Source organism: Sus scrofa, chromosome 13 (assembly GCF_000003025.6).
Source record: "Sus scrofa isolate TJ Tabasco breed Duroc chromosome 13, Sscrofa11.1, whole genome shotgun sequence".
Lineage (NCBI taxonomy): Eukaryota > Metazoa > Chordata > Mammalia > Artiodactyla > Suidae > Sus > Sus scrofa.
In genome coordinates this window covers 166,270,401-166,287,701 of record NC_010455.5, presented here as the reverse complement: position 1 = coordinate 166,287,701, position 17,301 = coordinate 166,270,401, and positions in this window count along the sequence as shown.

The following is a 17,301-nucleotide window of genomic DNA, read 5'->3' as shown; positions in this document are numbered from 1 at the left end:
AAAAGATGAACTTAAGGGGTTTTTTTCTGTTTTTTTTATTTTTTTTTGTTTATATTAACACATGTATGTATTTTATATTTTAGTTATTTTTACAGTTTTTTGAAGAAAAAGAAAGATAAAAGGCTTCGCTTTAATTGCGTTAGCTTTGGGTCATTTTGTATGGTGGCTATTTATGTAAAAATAAGTTTGTGCAACACATTTTATCACTCTACTATTGGAAATTTGAGGCAGTCCCCATGCAATAAGACTCTCTGAATAATTAAGACATAGGGCTGTGTTTCAGTAAATCGCAGTGCTACCCCATAGGTTAGAAAGGGCCTCGACACCCCCTCCTACTCCCGCCATTACTGAATCCCCTCTACAACATCGCCACCAAGTGGTCAGAGAATCCCTGTGGAGGAGCTGGCCTGGATTTACTCTATAAATAAAACCTTAGAGATAAACTTTAAATACAATTAATAAAAAGCAATGTGTTTAAGTTAAAAACATATAATACTGATCTTTAATGCTACCAATTCTGAAAGAAGGCTCATCTCTTTTTCATATAAAATTTGAGGTTTAGATTTGAAACAGCTACTTTTAAATCTTAAAAGTATTCATTTTAAAGTATTTCTTTCCATATACAGTATTGTGAACAGAAAATAAGGAGAGAATAAGCACCCAGGAATTAGGGAACATGGACATAAGCATATCAAAATAAAGCAGGAAAGAAGGAAAAGAAATGGACAACACACTGTAAACAGCATACTATACCTCTTCTATTTGCTTTTGCATTTTATTTTTAAGGGATGAGCACAACTTTATTATACAAGATTTATTAGTGTCACAAGTAATGTCAGATAAGCTAGTGTTTTTATCAACCCAAGCAATAAACACTTAGATGTTTAAAACACTTGGCAAGACACAGGCAGAATTTGAAATGAATTGAAAGGAATGAATGATCACAAATAATGAGGTACTTGCTGCTTGTTCCTAAATATACACAGAGTTCTGGCATCTTATGTCAATTCGATGTTCAGGAAGTAATTCTATTAAGATGATGTTACAAATCCTTATTGGTCACATAAAGGAACTACAATAACAAAACCAAAACTAAATAAAATACTTGGTCCAACTCTGAACCAAACAAGATTTTCTGTGGTGAAGAGAACACAAATTATTTACCCTATGAGAACAGCAGATAACAGTATACTCATTCCTATCTCAATTAAGACAGAATTGTTTATGGATAAAAATAATATCCCTTCAGGAGCCTGCAACTCCAGGCACTCTTTTCTAAATCAATTTCACTACTATGGGGAAATCATCAAACTACAGATATCATAGATGCTGGAAACAAGGTATGTCATGATCAGACATTATTGTCAAAATTTTACTCCTTCATACATCTCAATATTATTTTTATTTATTTACACATTTTTATAATATACCCTGCTTTGTTCCAGAGTCACACACTCACATGTGCATGCACATGGCGCGTGCACACACACACATACACCTTCCTCCCAAAAATTCAGAGTGTAGTTGAGTGACTTAGAATGAGGAGAAAGTAAGAGAGGAAAAATTATAAAACTGTGTCTAATAAGCTATATCAGGTGGCCCAGAGAAGTTGCTAAAAGCAAGAAATGATCTTTTAGATGAACCTAAAAGTAGGCTCTAAAACCTTTCTTCTCAGACTCATTGCACCGTAATTATTGTCATTTCAAAACTGCTCATTGCATTGACTATGTCTCCACTCTCCATGGCTGCCATCCAATGTCATTAGAGTCTTTTTCTGCAGTTTGTCAAAACGACTGGATGTTGCTCTTGGGTACCCCTGCTGATGAGGAAAGTCAGTATGGCTTTTAGGACTGGCTGTGAGAGAGTGCCCTGAAATCAATGACTCATTTTTCCCTTTGAAACTATGTAAAGAATATATCTATCACAGGCTTCCCTCCTAGAATCTAGTCTTTACATATCTGAAGTTAATGGGCTCAGCATCCCAGGTTTTTACAACAGGTCCCAAAAGCAAGAATTAGTTTTTCCTTGATGGAGGGGATTTTTATCTTTATATTTCAGTAAGGATTCATTCTGAGCATGATGCAATTATATAAACTAAGATAGTTAAACTCCTTGAATATCAGTGTTGTATAAAGTAGTACTCAAATTAATAGGACATCTCCCTAAAAATTCTGCTTTATTTTTCTCAACTGATAAAATATGCAGACCATGGGTATAGGATCCCCTCAGATGTGAAAATCTGATTATGGGACCTCTACTTAGACCTTGCATTTTTATTAAGTTCCCATATGACCAGAATTTGATAATTATTGCTCTTAAACAGGCCTTGGTTCTCCAACAAGCTGACACATTCAATTCACATGGTAGCTTTGAAAAAGTTAAACTGGATGAATCATAATCTTGGATGGGCATGGGGCCTGAGCACCTGAGCATATTGTTATAGCTTGCCAGATGCTACATGTTACCTGTGCATTTAAGCCTAGAACCACTGCCCAACCTCAAGTTCGTAGAAAACCATGGAAAGGGAAATAGTACATATTTTCTGATTTCAGCAAACTAGAAATGATTATTACATCCATAATTTTAAAACAATCACCTCTGCCAGGCTATTCTTATCAACCTGTGAAAACATTAATTTTGAAATGTGTGTTCAATCCTTGCTTTCACAAGATGTGCCCTGGAAGCTAACTGTATCGATTTTCTTTTTACCATTACAATGGGAGTATCCATGGTCCAACTAGATCATGTAATGGTAGGATTGATTACATGGCTTTTGGAGTTGTTTATAATTGTGTTTGTTGAGTTTCTTGCTCTGACGGTATATGAATATACTAGGGAATAAAATGCTTTTATACATCCTAATCTTCAAGTCCCAGTTATGCTCTTGAGACTTAAATAGTATTCATGAGTGATGCTCTACAGCCCGTTAAATCTCCTCACTCCTTCCATATGGAAATGCTTTGCTTAAAACTGTTCCCTAGGGACAGAGAAAAAAAGAAGAAATTATTTTTAAAATATGTTGGGATTTTTACAGGGACTTATATTTTACTTATACTCAAGTGACAATTCTGAATAGACTGTGATGACCCAAGACTTTAATTTTGTGATTTAGTCTGACATTAACATCTTAACTTCCAATTCAACAAATTCAAGCTCAACAGTGTAATGAAACTGCATGCCACACTTAATGCTGCTTTCAGAATGTACATTGGAGAAATTGATTTAGGTCCTTTTTATCCTTGGGAAATATGATTTTATGCTCCTAACTTTGAGAATGAAAACAATATGTAATAAGATCAACACAGAAATGCACAACAAAAATGAATGGAGCTTAAGAACCAATTGGCTAGAGACATGTCCCTGAGTCACTCTGGTTAGCAGAAGCAATACATATTTGGAAAGAAAAACTGATGATCAATAGAGAAAAATAAATATGGCAATGCATTAAGAAATATTACTGCAGTTACTGATAGTTAAAAGCTTCAAGAAAAGTGTCACATGTCAAGATAATCCAAGGAAAGAAGTTGTATTGCCTTGCACATGACTGAGGACAAATCAAATTTTCTTAGCTAACAGAGACACCCATGGATTTGAAAATGCTTGCAGGTGGTCTTCACAAATAATACGTTGGAGATAATAACATCAACTTTACAAGCAAGGTAAAAATTCAGTAGCTGAGATTTTGATAGCATGTGTTCCATTTGATGACAATAAAAAATAACTTCATATCATATATTGTATTCCACATTGTACTTACTATTCTGCATGAAAACTGCAGTGTAGTAAACAAAGGCAAAACACAATCATATACAGTTAGACAGTGGTGTGTTTCCAAATACTTTAATATTCCATTTTAGTTACATCATTTTGCTCCATGCCACCAGATTCCTGGTACCTGCCTACCTAAGACTAACAAATCAGTGATTTCCGTGATGACCAGGTATCTTACGTTAACTACCTCATTCCCAACCAGCAGAATCTTTCTACACTGACCAAAGTAGACTCACGGACCAATAAGACTACATTTGACACACCAAGGAGAGTTGATTTGGCGATTACATTTTAAAACTATACAACTTAAAAAGTACTGATCCACAATGAGATAGGGTGCTTGCTTTACAAAATAAATCAATGTACCACTGCCTTCATCAAGAAAATCTTTCCCAAAAAATGTCAGCTGAGCCTAACAGTGTGCTTTGTAATGAAATTGCTGTGTATCCTGGTGCAACTCCTTATCCTGTTGGAGAACAGCAGCAAATAGTTCACAAACTTGCAGCCAACTCAGGACTAGATTTTCAGTAGCACTGCTTAAAGTATTTATTTACACTGTAACATCTTATGAGTTGAAGAGTAGCCCCCTAAAAATTATGTCCCTTATCCTAAACCACAGAACCTGTGATATGACCTGATTTGGACAAAGGATTTTTTCAGATGTAATTAAGTATCTTGAGATAAGATCAAGTTAGATAATCTAGGTAAATTCAACATCAAGTGTCTTTCCAAGAAACACAAGAGGAGAAGACACAGAGATAAGCTGGAGAAGACCACGTGAAGATAGAGATATTGGATATTGGAATTATGCAACCACAAACCAAGGAACATCTAGAGTCACCAGAAGCTGGAAAAAGCAGGGAAGCATTCCCCCCAGAACACTTGGAGGGAATGTGACCTCCAGAACTATGAGAGAATAAATTTCCATTGTTATAAGCCACCTACTTTTTGATTGTTTGTTTTTACAGTAGCCCTAGGAAGCTTATAAAATGCTGTAGCTTTTTATTGTTATATTAACTTCTAAAAACATTAACACATACATTCTTTAGGAAGATGTTTTGGGGGCTATATTATACACACACAAATACATATAAATATATACAAACACATATATACACATGTATACAGGTATGTATTAGTCAAAAACAGTGATTTAATAAGAAATTAAAATTTAATGGTTGCATTTCATAGTTTACATAATTCTTACAATTATTCAAGCAAGGGCCTCTCTTTTGTTTAGTTCAAGCACCTTCATTTCTGCTAAACCCTAAGAATGAAATGAGCCACTTGTCACGAATATCTCTACCATGTTTTTTGTCAGTGGGAGGGACTTTTCTCCTTCACAGAAATATCATGTCATGAATTATAATAAGAAATTGGACAAGGAATTTATGGCATGATTTCTTCATGCACATATAAATATACCTTCATAATACAGAAATACAAGTACACACACTGATATCACTAGGAGCAGAAGTTGCAAAGGTATTAACATGTGAGCTTGTGATTTAAGTGTAAGATATTCCCTCAGTATTCTATTTCCAAGTTCAAATTGATTTGGAAAATGATTGCAAGAATGCCCTATAATTAGCCCAAACATTTTATTTTTTGTTCTCTTCTTTCAAAAGCAAAGGAATAGTCTGAATCTCATCACAGTAAACCCTAATGTACAGGCTCTGGATTTCTAATCCACCAGGAATAAAACACTTTCAGGGAATCTCTCACCAATATCACTTTTCCATTTCTCAAAGCATTTATTCTACAGTTCACTATATACAGTTGCACCTGCATGGTATATTCACATTCACTGCTGGAACTGCCAAAAAGTGACTTGCAGTACCATGTTTCTGTTAAAATTAGCTAGGCTCTTTCTGTCTGTGAAACATCTGCTTAGAGTGATACTGTAGCAGCTGTGATGATCTAATAGTAAGCTAAGCACTTCAGTATTCAATTGTACAAAGGGGCTTTGAGGAGAATGATAAATGACCTAAATTAGATGACGATTTTTAAGTACCTAATTTTAACCTTGCCCATAATGAGTGCTTTTTTACTCAAGCTTCTTTGCACCTGTCATTCTTGGAAAGCAATTAAAACGTGCCTGCTTGTTGTTTAGTTCAAGTTGTGTTCTCAACAGATTGCTAAGCAATACCGCCTGAAATGGTGAAAGGAACACACATCATGCCTTTTAAGTCCTTTCTGTTCATTTTGGTTTCCTCTAATTTCCTCTGGTCTTAAAAGGCAGAACTTCCTCCAGAGATGCACATGTATCATAAAAATAATCTTATATAAATTTACACATCATCCTTAAGAAATTTTTCCATATTTTTAAAATATTTCATTTTTAGACTACTACATTTTTAGGCTAAAAGATATTCCATCCAGAAATAACATCATTTTGATTTAATTTTATATTTATATGTCCACATTGTTAGGTAATATATGAATAGTAAGAAGGTATATATTCATTCCTTTAAAGTTGTATAATAACTGGATTCTAGTCTTCAAAAGCAATCCCTTCTATCTCACTCATCCCTACACTTTTTCATACAACATTGAAAACAGAATAATGAAATTATTCTCATCATTTTGAAAACAATGGAATAGTAATATCCACTTTACAAAATACTCCCAGAACAACAAGTATCTCTTGTTCCTGACAATAGGATCATTAGGGTAAGCTTCATCTGTGATAGATAAATTATACTCAGACAGTTGAATTGCATGCACATGTGAAGTATAAACTGATGCCTAGATCTGCTTTAATTATATTTTTATTTATTACATACTCTTTCCACTATATAAAATCGATAGAGGAAAGGCGTGAAGCATAGTATCAACCATTGGTCAAATGCGGCACCATTTTTTGTGTGAAAAGGCATAAAATGCACCGATATTTTATTATTTTCTTTACTATAACACTCTTCGACAATTATTAAAGTATTATTTGCACACAAGAGCTGGTAAAGAAAGCTAATATATGTTCTCCAAAACCTTTTCCTTGCCTCCAATAGAGAGTCATTATTGTCTCTGCCCTATTCTAAAAATAAGAAGTATCTACACACATAACAGATATTTATATTGTTAATGTGTCTCTAAGAAAATCTATTACTACTACAGACATTACTTTTCGACTTGCTTTTCTCTCTTAATAAGTCATTGGCCTATCTTGGGTAAATAGATAAAGAAATTTACCTAGGACATGCTCTCAATTTAGGCCACAGCTGGCATCCACAGCAGCCTATGGTGAAAGAGATTCTCTGCCCTGACCTTCGACCCCTTCCTTCTGAAGATATTTCCATGCTTCATCACATGTTACCAACCCAGCCAAGACACCTAGATACCTCTGGTAGCCGAGGACAGTGAGTTTTATTTATTTACTTTTTCACATCTTCTTGCTTTTCATGAAATACCTATTCAATAGAGCATAGTCCTGCCTTACCTTATCTTCTGGCATTTAGAGGACATGCTATCTCGGAGAGTATCTCAGTCCTTGGGTACATATCCACCCACTGATGGACATTCACACTGTTTCCAGATTTTTGAAAAATAAATATTATAACAAACATTACATTTAACATTACATCATGAAAAATATGGGTATACATACTCATTCTTTAAATTTTTTAGGATCGTTTTCTAGGAATAGTATTGTCAAATTTGTGTCTGTTCATAAGTGTACCCTTTTGATTTAGTCCTACCAAATAAGTGTTACTGCTTTTCACAATTTTTGCCAGTCTTACAGGAAATTTTTATCTCATTTTTACTTCATATTATTCTGACCATTTTTACTATTTAGATTTGCTCTTCTGTGATATTTCTACTTATTTCTCCATTTTATTCATTTTTGGATTTTGGTAATTTACCAGTTCAAAATTAAAGATATTAATCCTCTGTGCTTCAAAAATATTTCTATGTAGCTTATTTATCTGTTGAACCCATTTATGACATGATTTTTTTCTATGTTCTGTTTTTTTTCTGGCTTCCAAGTTTCTGGTCTTATTTTAGAATTTTCCCCTGCTATATTTTTAGTCTTTTAGATCTATTGAAATATTTCAATAATATTAACATACACATAATTTATTATCAGATGCAGTGTAATAGGGTCTGTTCTTATTTACTCTTAGGGAGACAGTTACTTAATAATCTTTTTTTTTTTTTTTTTGTCTTTTTGCCATTTCTTGGGCCGCTCCCGCGGCATATGGAGGTTCCCAGACTAGGGGTCTAATCAGAGCCATAGCCACCAGCCTACACCAGAGCCACAGCAACACGGGATCCGGGCCGCATCTGCAACCTACACCACAGCTCACGGCAACACCAGATCCTTAACCCACTGAGCAAGGGCAGGGATCAAACCCGCAACCTCATGGTTCCTAGTCAGATTCGTTAACCACTGCACCACGACGGGAACTCCTACTTAATAATCTTAATGAGTTCATTAAAATCTGCCATGTACTTGTTAAGAAGGTCTACCATGGGCCCTGAGCATCCTTGTGTAGTCTTGCTAAGCATGCCAAGAATGAAAGGCCCTCACTGCTCTACATCCAGATGATTTTCAGGATTCCATTTATATCAAAAATCTAAAGGGATGAGGCCCTACCCTTCTCAGAAACAAAGAACAAATTTTCTTGTCCCTCATGATAAAAGCGGTAGATTCTCCAAATCAAGTCTTCCTGTTCTGTAAAAGAACCCACTGCAAGGGCAGGCATGCACCAAGCCACCTAGTTTACATACAAGACTTGGAAGGTAAAGGGAAATGATGCAAACATGCTCATATCACTTGCTGTGACATCAAAAATGAATCCTTTTTCTCTCTTCCACAGATCTAGTGTGTTCTAGCCATTAAACAGTTAGGCTAACCTAGCTTGCAATGAGCATCAAATCCATATCCAACAACAAAGATTTAGATAACTGTATACACACATAAACAGCCTTACATATATAAACATACAAGCTCAATGAGTATATTTTCAAGATCTTATGTTCTTGATTACTTATACCTCGATCTAATTTTTTAAAAACATGTTTAGAACTGTGCTTAATCAAATTCTTCTTGGATTTTGCTTTACATATTTGATTGCTAAATTGTCTCAACCACAATGATCTATAACTAGCATCTCTTTTGCTATGCATGTTTTAATATGAAATAACAACACATTTTTCTTACTCAATAATTCTGAGGTCAAATTCCCCTTTTCATTAACTTGTCAACCTCAGATTCCTTTTTGTTTGCATTTTTCTGTTATAATTGACCCATTCCTTAATTCTGAAACTATTGTTTTCACTCTGGTTTAGGTATGGCTCTTATGACAATTACAGCACTGGCTTTTATAAAATCAAAATTGATAATTTCCCACTGTTAAGTCATCTATACTCCAATAAAATTAAATTTTAAAAATTGATAATCTCTACTTATTACCATCATAGTTAACAAGTTATTTGTTTCATTTTTAATTAATTCTATCTTAATTTGCTTACTACTTTTACCAATCTCTATTGTTATTTTTTCCTTTCCTTATATGTAATGGTTTGATAAATTTTTACATAGATTATTTCATTTATGTTTCAAAGCAATACTTCAAAATGGACATCATTATTTACATTTTATGAGCGTAAAAAGCAAAGGCTCCAAATGATGGAATGACTTACTCAAGATCACAAAGCTAAGATGTGTTAGATCTAGGATTTAAATCCTAGTTTGCCATCTCCAGAGACCATTCTCTTTTCATTATACATTTGATCTTCTTGCCAGTAAAAACTACTACAAATATTTTAAAGATTTTCCAATGCTATTTGACATTTGCTGCCAAATATGAAATTTTTATCACTGGGAGGATATACTGTGCTTCTGATGTGAGAGCCCTTCCTTCACATTGGCGAGGGAAACCAGTAAGAGCATTCCCAGGATCTCCTTCCTCAGCTGGTTCTGTGTTAGAGCTGCCAGTGTGTAGTCTGTGGTGTGAGAGCTGGAAGGTGGAGGATGGGGAGATGCTATTATTCCCTGGAGGCAGCTAGAAGCAAACACATGTAGGTCCATAGCAGTTTACAGGCTGTGGAAAGCAGTGGAGATAGTGGGCAACAGACCCTGGAGACTACTTTCTTTAGTACTAAAGGCTGGGATAATGGTGGTGGAATACCTCTAGAGTCCTTAAGATTTGTGGCAACTCCTAGCGATATCTGGAGAACCACTAGCTTTTGAAACACTATTTTTTTTTTCCTTTTGATCTTCATCCATTTCTCCCATACCTCAATGCCTACCTCTGACAACCACTAATCTGTTTTCTGTATCTGTGAGTTTGGTTTTTATTTGTTATCATTTTGTGGAGTTTTTTTAGATTCCACATATAAGAGAGATCATGTAGTACTTGTGCTTCTCTGTTAGACTTAGTGCCCTCAAGGTCTATCCATGTTGTCACAAAGGAGAAAATTTCATTATTTTTTATAGTTAAAGAGTATTTCCTTGTATACATATGCCACAACTTCTTTATCCATACATCCACTGATGGACATTAAGGTTATTTCCATGTCTTGGCTATTGTAAGTAGTACTGCAGTAAACATGGGGGTGCAGATATCGTTTCAAGTTAGTGTTTTCATTTTCTTTCAGTAAATACACAAAATTGAAAGCAGTGGGTCATATGGTAGTTCTACTTTTATTTTTCTGAGAAATCTTCATACTCTCTTCATGATGAGTACACCAACTTACATTCTCACTAACAGTACACAAGGGGTCACTTGTCTCCACATCCTTGCCAACACTTGCTATTTTTTGTCTTCCTGATAATATTCTAATAGGTCTGGGGTGATACTGAAACTGAGAAGATCTCTGTGGGGCCCTTGCAAGAATAAACACCCCTTGGTTTCCCCAACTCTTTATAGAAAAGCTTTAGCCTCCTAGGACTTCCCCAACTTCTAACGAGCAAATTTAATCAGAGAAGTAAGAAAATGTAGAAACAAAGGAAATCAGCCAAGCGAGAAGAAATAATAATAGTTTATTCATAAAAAAGTGAAAAACCTTTATTTCCTCGCCTAGGGCTATAGATAATTCCCTGAACCATACACTTGAGTTGTTTTGCAGATACTAAAACTCTCATCAGTTGAAAGAAATTAACTGCATGCTGCCCACCAGCGCCTAGACCCATACTGGCTGGGATCAGAATTGATGACTGAGATTCCAGAAATAATAACCCTGTTACTGCCAGACAACCAATCAGAGAACTGTGTACTAGCTGATCACCTACCCTGCGACTTTTTCCCTCACACTGTCTTTAAAGCCCTTCCCTGAAGGCCTTCAAGAGTTCAGGTCTTTTCAGCCCAAGTTGCCCATTCTCCTTGCTTGGCACCCTGTAGTAAACACTGAACTTTTCTCCACCACACTGGGTGTCAGTAGATTGGCTTTCTGCAAGACAGATTAGTGGATCCAAGTTTGGTTCAGTAACAACATCTCATTATGACGTCAATTTGCATTTTCCTGATGATTAATTATGTTAAGCATCTTTTCATGTACTGTTGGCCATCTGTATCTCTTCTTTGGAAAAATGTTTGTTTATATCTCTTTTCCATTTTTAATCAGATTGTTTATTGATTAAATTTATTTATTGCTTTTTTCTTGTTAATTTGGAAATTTCTGCTATGATTTTTCTTTCTTCAAATGCTTATACATTAGTCTTCCTAGGCTGCCATAAAAAATATCATGGACTGAAGGGTTTAAACAACAGAAATTTATTTCCTCACAGTTCTGAATGCTGAAACTCCCAGATCAAGATGTTAGCCAACTTGGCTCCAATGGAAAAAAAGAAAGCAAGATTTCTGGTGTTTCTTCTTATAAGGGCACCAACTGCATCATAAGGAATCCACCATCATGACTTCATCTGATCCTAATTGCCTCCCACAGGCCCTGTCTCCAAACACAATCATATTAGGGATTAGGTCTTCAACATATGGACTGGGGGGGAAGACATAAACAGTCAGCCCTCAGTGAGTTTACTTTGCCAGTTCTTGTAATCATATCTAAAAGTAAATTTTTCTAATAGTTATATGGAAATAAAATTAAAATACCATATCAATTAAGACATTTTATTTACTTCTTTTTAAACCCATGCTAGTAACAAACTTACAATATTTTTTCCCCACTATCTCCCTCTTCCCCACTCAAATATTAGATCTTATGACTTGTGCTGAGATAATTCTTAATTCTAAGCTCTTAAGATTTAAGTTTACAATATTCCTCTTCTGTTTCAAAATATTTACCCTTAAAATTGTAAAATCTTAGTCACATTATCACTCATTTAAATGTAATTACACATAAAATAGTCAATTCTTATTACTATTAAATTTATATTTGATTAGAATATTCTTCGAGTATTTGCCACAGATAAGGTTTTCTATTAACTTGTTTTCTATTAGTTTGTGTTCATCTTCCCTTTGTACTGTTCTCTATAAGTGATTTTTGAATAAAGAAGTCAATATGTTTAATGGTGAATCTGGAAGCAGATTCTGCTGCTTCCTGTCTAAGGCGCTTAGGAATGTGACTCAGTTTCCTCATAGGCAAATTGAGGATAATAAAATAGCATATCTCAAAAGATTGATATATGTTACATAAAACATAAAATGATTCTTAGCATATTGAGTACAATACAAGGGTTCATTTATTTTAACTAGATAAACAACTGTTGATGATAAACATTTTCTAGTAATAATATGCAGTAATTCTATCACCATACAGCTTCCAGAGTCACAGAAAGGAAGTCTGATGATAAATTGATTCTTCTTTGTACTATATTGTTTAAAATACTCTATTTATATTTAAAATTAAGAATAATCATGGGTTTTTTTTCATTAATCTTACCTTAGGTTTGGAAAATCTTTAAACACTGCACACTTATGTCTCCAATTGAGAAAAGCGGTCTTCTATTATTTGTTTACTTATATGAGTACAGAAACATTTGGTTATTTTTAATTTCAAAATATAGTTGGTACAAATTTTTAACCATCTTGTTTATAATTGACTTGTAGTCTAATTGCATATTGATCTGAAAATACAATCTGTATTACACTGACTGTTTCAAACATGAGAATTTTCCTGTGGATTAGTATGGAGTCAATTTCTAAAAAAATTCATGTATGTATAGCCTATATTACTATGGAGAGGGTAAGTTTCTACATAAATTTATCAGATTAAGCTTGTAAATTGTGCTAGTTTATGTTATTGAGCGCTACTTCTTTTTAATTTTTTTGAATAATGAATTTGTGAAGAAGTATATTAAATCTCTCAAAATTACACTGGATTTGGTTAGATTTTCCCTATAATATTTATTTTTCTGTATATTTAATAAGTATATGATTTTTAGTCAGCAATACTATATTTTAGGTTATTTATTATTTTTCCATTACACAGTGCTGCCTTTTAACATAAATAATTCTCATTTTCAAGTCTATTCTATCAAATATTGATATTGCTGCACTAACTTTAATTTTTAGTAATCTTTTCATTTCCACATTTTCACTACAGATTTCTATGTCAATGCTTCAATATTATCCTCCTATTAACTACTTACCTCTTCAGCTAAGTCAAATAAAGCAAGTATTCCCTAAAAGTTTTTTTATTTTTATTTTTATTTATCTTCTGTTTTTAATTTATACCCCCATACTTTTCTTTACTAATCTCTTCATTTATTTTCTTTGAGTATTTTAAACATACTTTGTTATATACTTCTTAGAATATTATGATAACATTTGAGTTTTCTTTGGATAAATACTCCCTCATGTATTGCATTTATTGCCTATTTTTTATTATTCCTCAATCTCTCCAAACACTTGTTTGAAAGGTTACCTACTCTGTTACTGAGTTTTATTTAAATGTGTACAGATGTACATGAGAGCATGTGCTTTCTTTTTCTCTCCCTTTGCACCCATTTTCCAGTTTGGTGGTTTGACAGTTCTTTATCTGGCCTACCATGGTTGGATTCAGATCTAGATTTAATATTAATAATTTGGGGTTATTCAACCACAGAAACAAAGCAGGTCTACTCAGGAACTGGGGTGTGGCTTTGGTCTAGACCCTAGTACATGGCCCTGTATCTCTCTGTTCCCTCATGTCACTCCCAGAAGAGGATCAATAAGAGTCCCAGCAATCAGTAATGGTTGCAGTTCATTTTAGCCTCCCATCTTGAGAAGAAATGTGTTCACACCTCAGTTTCAGGTATTAAATTTGGCTTTTGTCTCTCACCATCTTATAGCAGCTTTTATCCTTGTTACTACACAGGAAGAGAATCTTGACAACCAATGCACATTTATGCCTAAAGCCAAATACTTTTCAATTCCTGCTGTGGGTTTTCTTTTGTTTCTTGTCCACAGAAATGGTTACATTGTCTTAAAATATGACTCCATCTTTTTTTTAATATTTAAGAAAAAATTGCACTGGGAGTGAGTTTAGAACTTCAAAGGTTATTATGTTATTTTAACTGGAAGTGCTTAACTAACTTCTAATCTACCTTTAGGGCATATATTTATAAATATCCTTCATCCTTTCTTCCTCAGTTTTGGGCATGCCAAGACACAAAAGAGATTTAAATAGCTACAAGATTTTTGATGTTTGTGGCTGTACTAATACTTTGATGAGCCTAAAACATGCCTTCATTCAGGATGGAAATACATTAACACACCGTACCATATACTTTTGATTTTTTGCTTTAAAAACTTCATCTTAAAATACTACATCCTCTAGCATTGGTGGTAATTGTTCAAAACTAATTTTGGAAGATTATAGCCACATCTTCATTTGTTTCACATTAGAAAAGATAAATAACTAAGCAGCTATTCAAAGGTTTTGTCAGTGTTTAACCATCCAAATCTTTAACAGAGAATATGAATGCCTGGTTTTGTAACAGAAGAGATAAATCTCAGCCAGCCTACAGTAATCACTTTATCGACATTCTATTTGCTAATCCATAGTCACACTTCCCTTTTGAATTGAAGGAAATATATATTCTCATTAAGACACCAACAAAATCAAAGGTAACGTAAATGTGAATCAAAATTTTTTGCCACGTAGAAAACAAATTTATGAGACATAAAATAAAAATCTTAAAATAGTGTCTGCTATTCAGTGAGGAAAAAAAAATCTGTATTTCACTGAAGGGTTCTTTTTTGAAAAAAAAAATGTACTTTCTGAGTCAATACACAGAAGGATTTTTCAAAGAAAATTTCAGATTGTTCTATAATGAGATAATGAAATACAAGGGTAATTGGTGAATAATAATTTACTAATTCACAATGTATACAGAATTGCAGCAAAGTGTGTAAGACAACACCTTATGGGCCAGACTACTAAGTAAAATTCTGACACTACTGCTTAATAGCAATGGGACCTTGGGCAAGTTATTCCATTTTTCTGTTTCAGTTTTCTCATGTTTAAATGGGAAAAATAACAATACATACCTCATAAGGTTGTGTCAAAAATAAAGGATTAAGTATATTTTTAAAGCTTAAAATAAACTTTACCTATACTAAAGACTACATAATCATTAATGATTTCATGGAAACATAAAAAGTCTTTATGTTTGCAAAATTATGTCTTATTCATAATATGTTTCTTAGAAAAGATGTGATCTTCAGTCAGTCATATTTAAGTGCAACCTGAAATAGCTCTTTCACCCTGGTGTACATATTTTGATTTCTTTCTCATTTTGTTAGTGAAAATTTGAGGCCTTTATACTTGTGAAGTGAAAAGTAGAAAATGTCACCATAAATTTAATCATTTTGCATGCTTTCTAAGGTAAAAATATATTTATTTTTATCTAAAATATGAAATAAGATAACAGAGATTTCTGTCAACTATTTTATTTTCCCACTTGTCTAAAATGAAATATTGACCTGATTAAGATGGCAGAATAGAAGGACTAGAGCTCAACTTCTCTCATAAAAACAAAAAATGGAGTTGGAGGAATCAGGCTCCCCAACTTCAGACCATACTACAAACCTACTGTCATCAAAACCATAAAGTAGAGGCACAAGACAGAAACATAGATCAGTGGAACAGGATAGAAAGCCCAGAATTAAACCCATGCACCTACAGCCAACTCATCTATGACAAGGGAGGCAAGAATATACAATGGAGAAAAGACAGCCCTTTCAATAAACTGGGAAAACTGGACAGCCACATGCAAAAGAATGAAATTAGAACACTCCCTAATACTATACACAAAAATAAACCCAAAATGGATTAAAGACCTACATATGACACCAGATAATATAAAACTCTTGAAGGAAAACATAGGCCAAACACACTTAGACATAAACCACAGCAACATCTTCTCAGATTCACCTCTTAGAATAATGACAATAAAAACAAAAATAAACAAATGGGACTTAATTAAACTTAAAAGTTTCTGCACAGCAAAGAAAACCCTAAACAAAATGAAAAGACAACCCACAGAATGGGAGAAAATAGTTACAAATGAAGCGACTGACAAGGGATTCATCTCCAAAATTTATAAACACCTGTTGCAGATCGATACCAAAAAAACAAACAACCCCATCAAAAAATGGGCAGAAGATCTAAACAGACAGTTCTCCAAAGAAGACATACAGATGGCCAAAAAACACATGAAAAGATGCTCAACATCACTCATTATTAGAGAAATGCAAATCAAAACCACTATGAGGTACCACTTTACACCAGCCAGAATGGCCATCATCAAAAAGTCTACAAACAACAAGTGCTGGACAGGGTGTGGAGAAAAGGGAACGCTATTACACTGTTAGTGGGAATGTAAATGGGTGCAACCACTGTGGAAAACATCATGGATATTCCTCAGATAACTAAAATAGAACTACCATTTGATCCAGGAATCCCACTCCTGGGCATCTATCCAGAAAAAACCATGACTCAAAAAGACACATGCACTCCAATGTTCATTGCATCACTATATACAATAGCCAAGACATGGAAACAACCTAAATGTTTGTTTCCTCTATCCAGAGGAGTGGATAAAGAGGCAGTACATATACACCATGGAATATTACTCAGCCATTAAAAGGAAAGAAATAATGGAATTTGCAGCAACATGGATGGACCTAGAAATTATCATGCTAAGTAAAGTCAGTCAGACAATGAGACACCAATATCAGACGCTATCACATGTGGAATCTAAAAAAGGGACACAGAGAACTTCTTTGCAGAACAGATACTGACTGACAGACTCTGAAAAACTTATGGTTTCCAAATGACACAGGTTGAGGGGTGGGGGGATGCACTGAGCGTTTGGGATGGAAATGCTGTAAATATTTGGTTGTGATGATTGGTGTACACCTATAACTGTAACAAAATTTATTAATTAAAAAATAAATAAATTAAATTAAATTAAAAATAAAATATAAAATAAAATGAAGTATTAGTATAAATGTTATAGAAGAATAAACACACAAGATGAAAATGCTATTAATTATCTAGTGATTGAGATACTATTTATTCAGCAGCTAGTCCATGCAAAATATAAATTTCTAGCTTTGTAATAATGGCCCACTTCTTTAT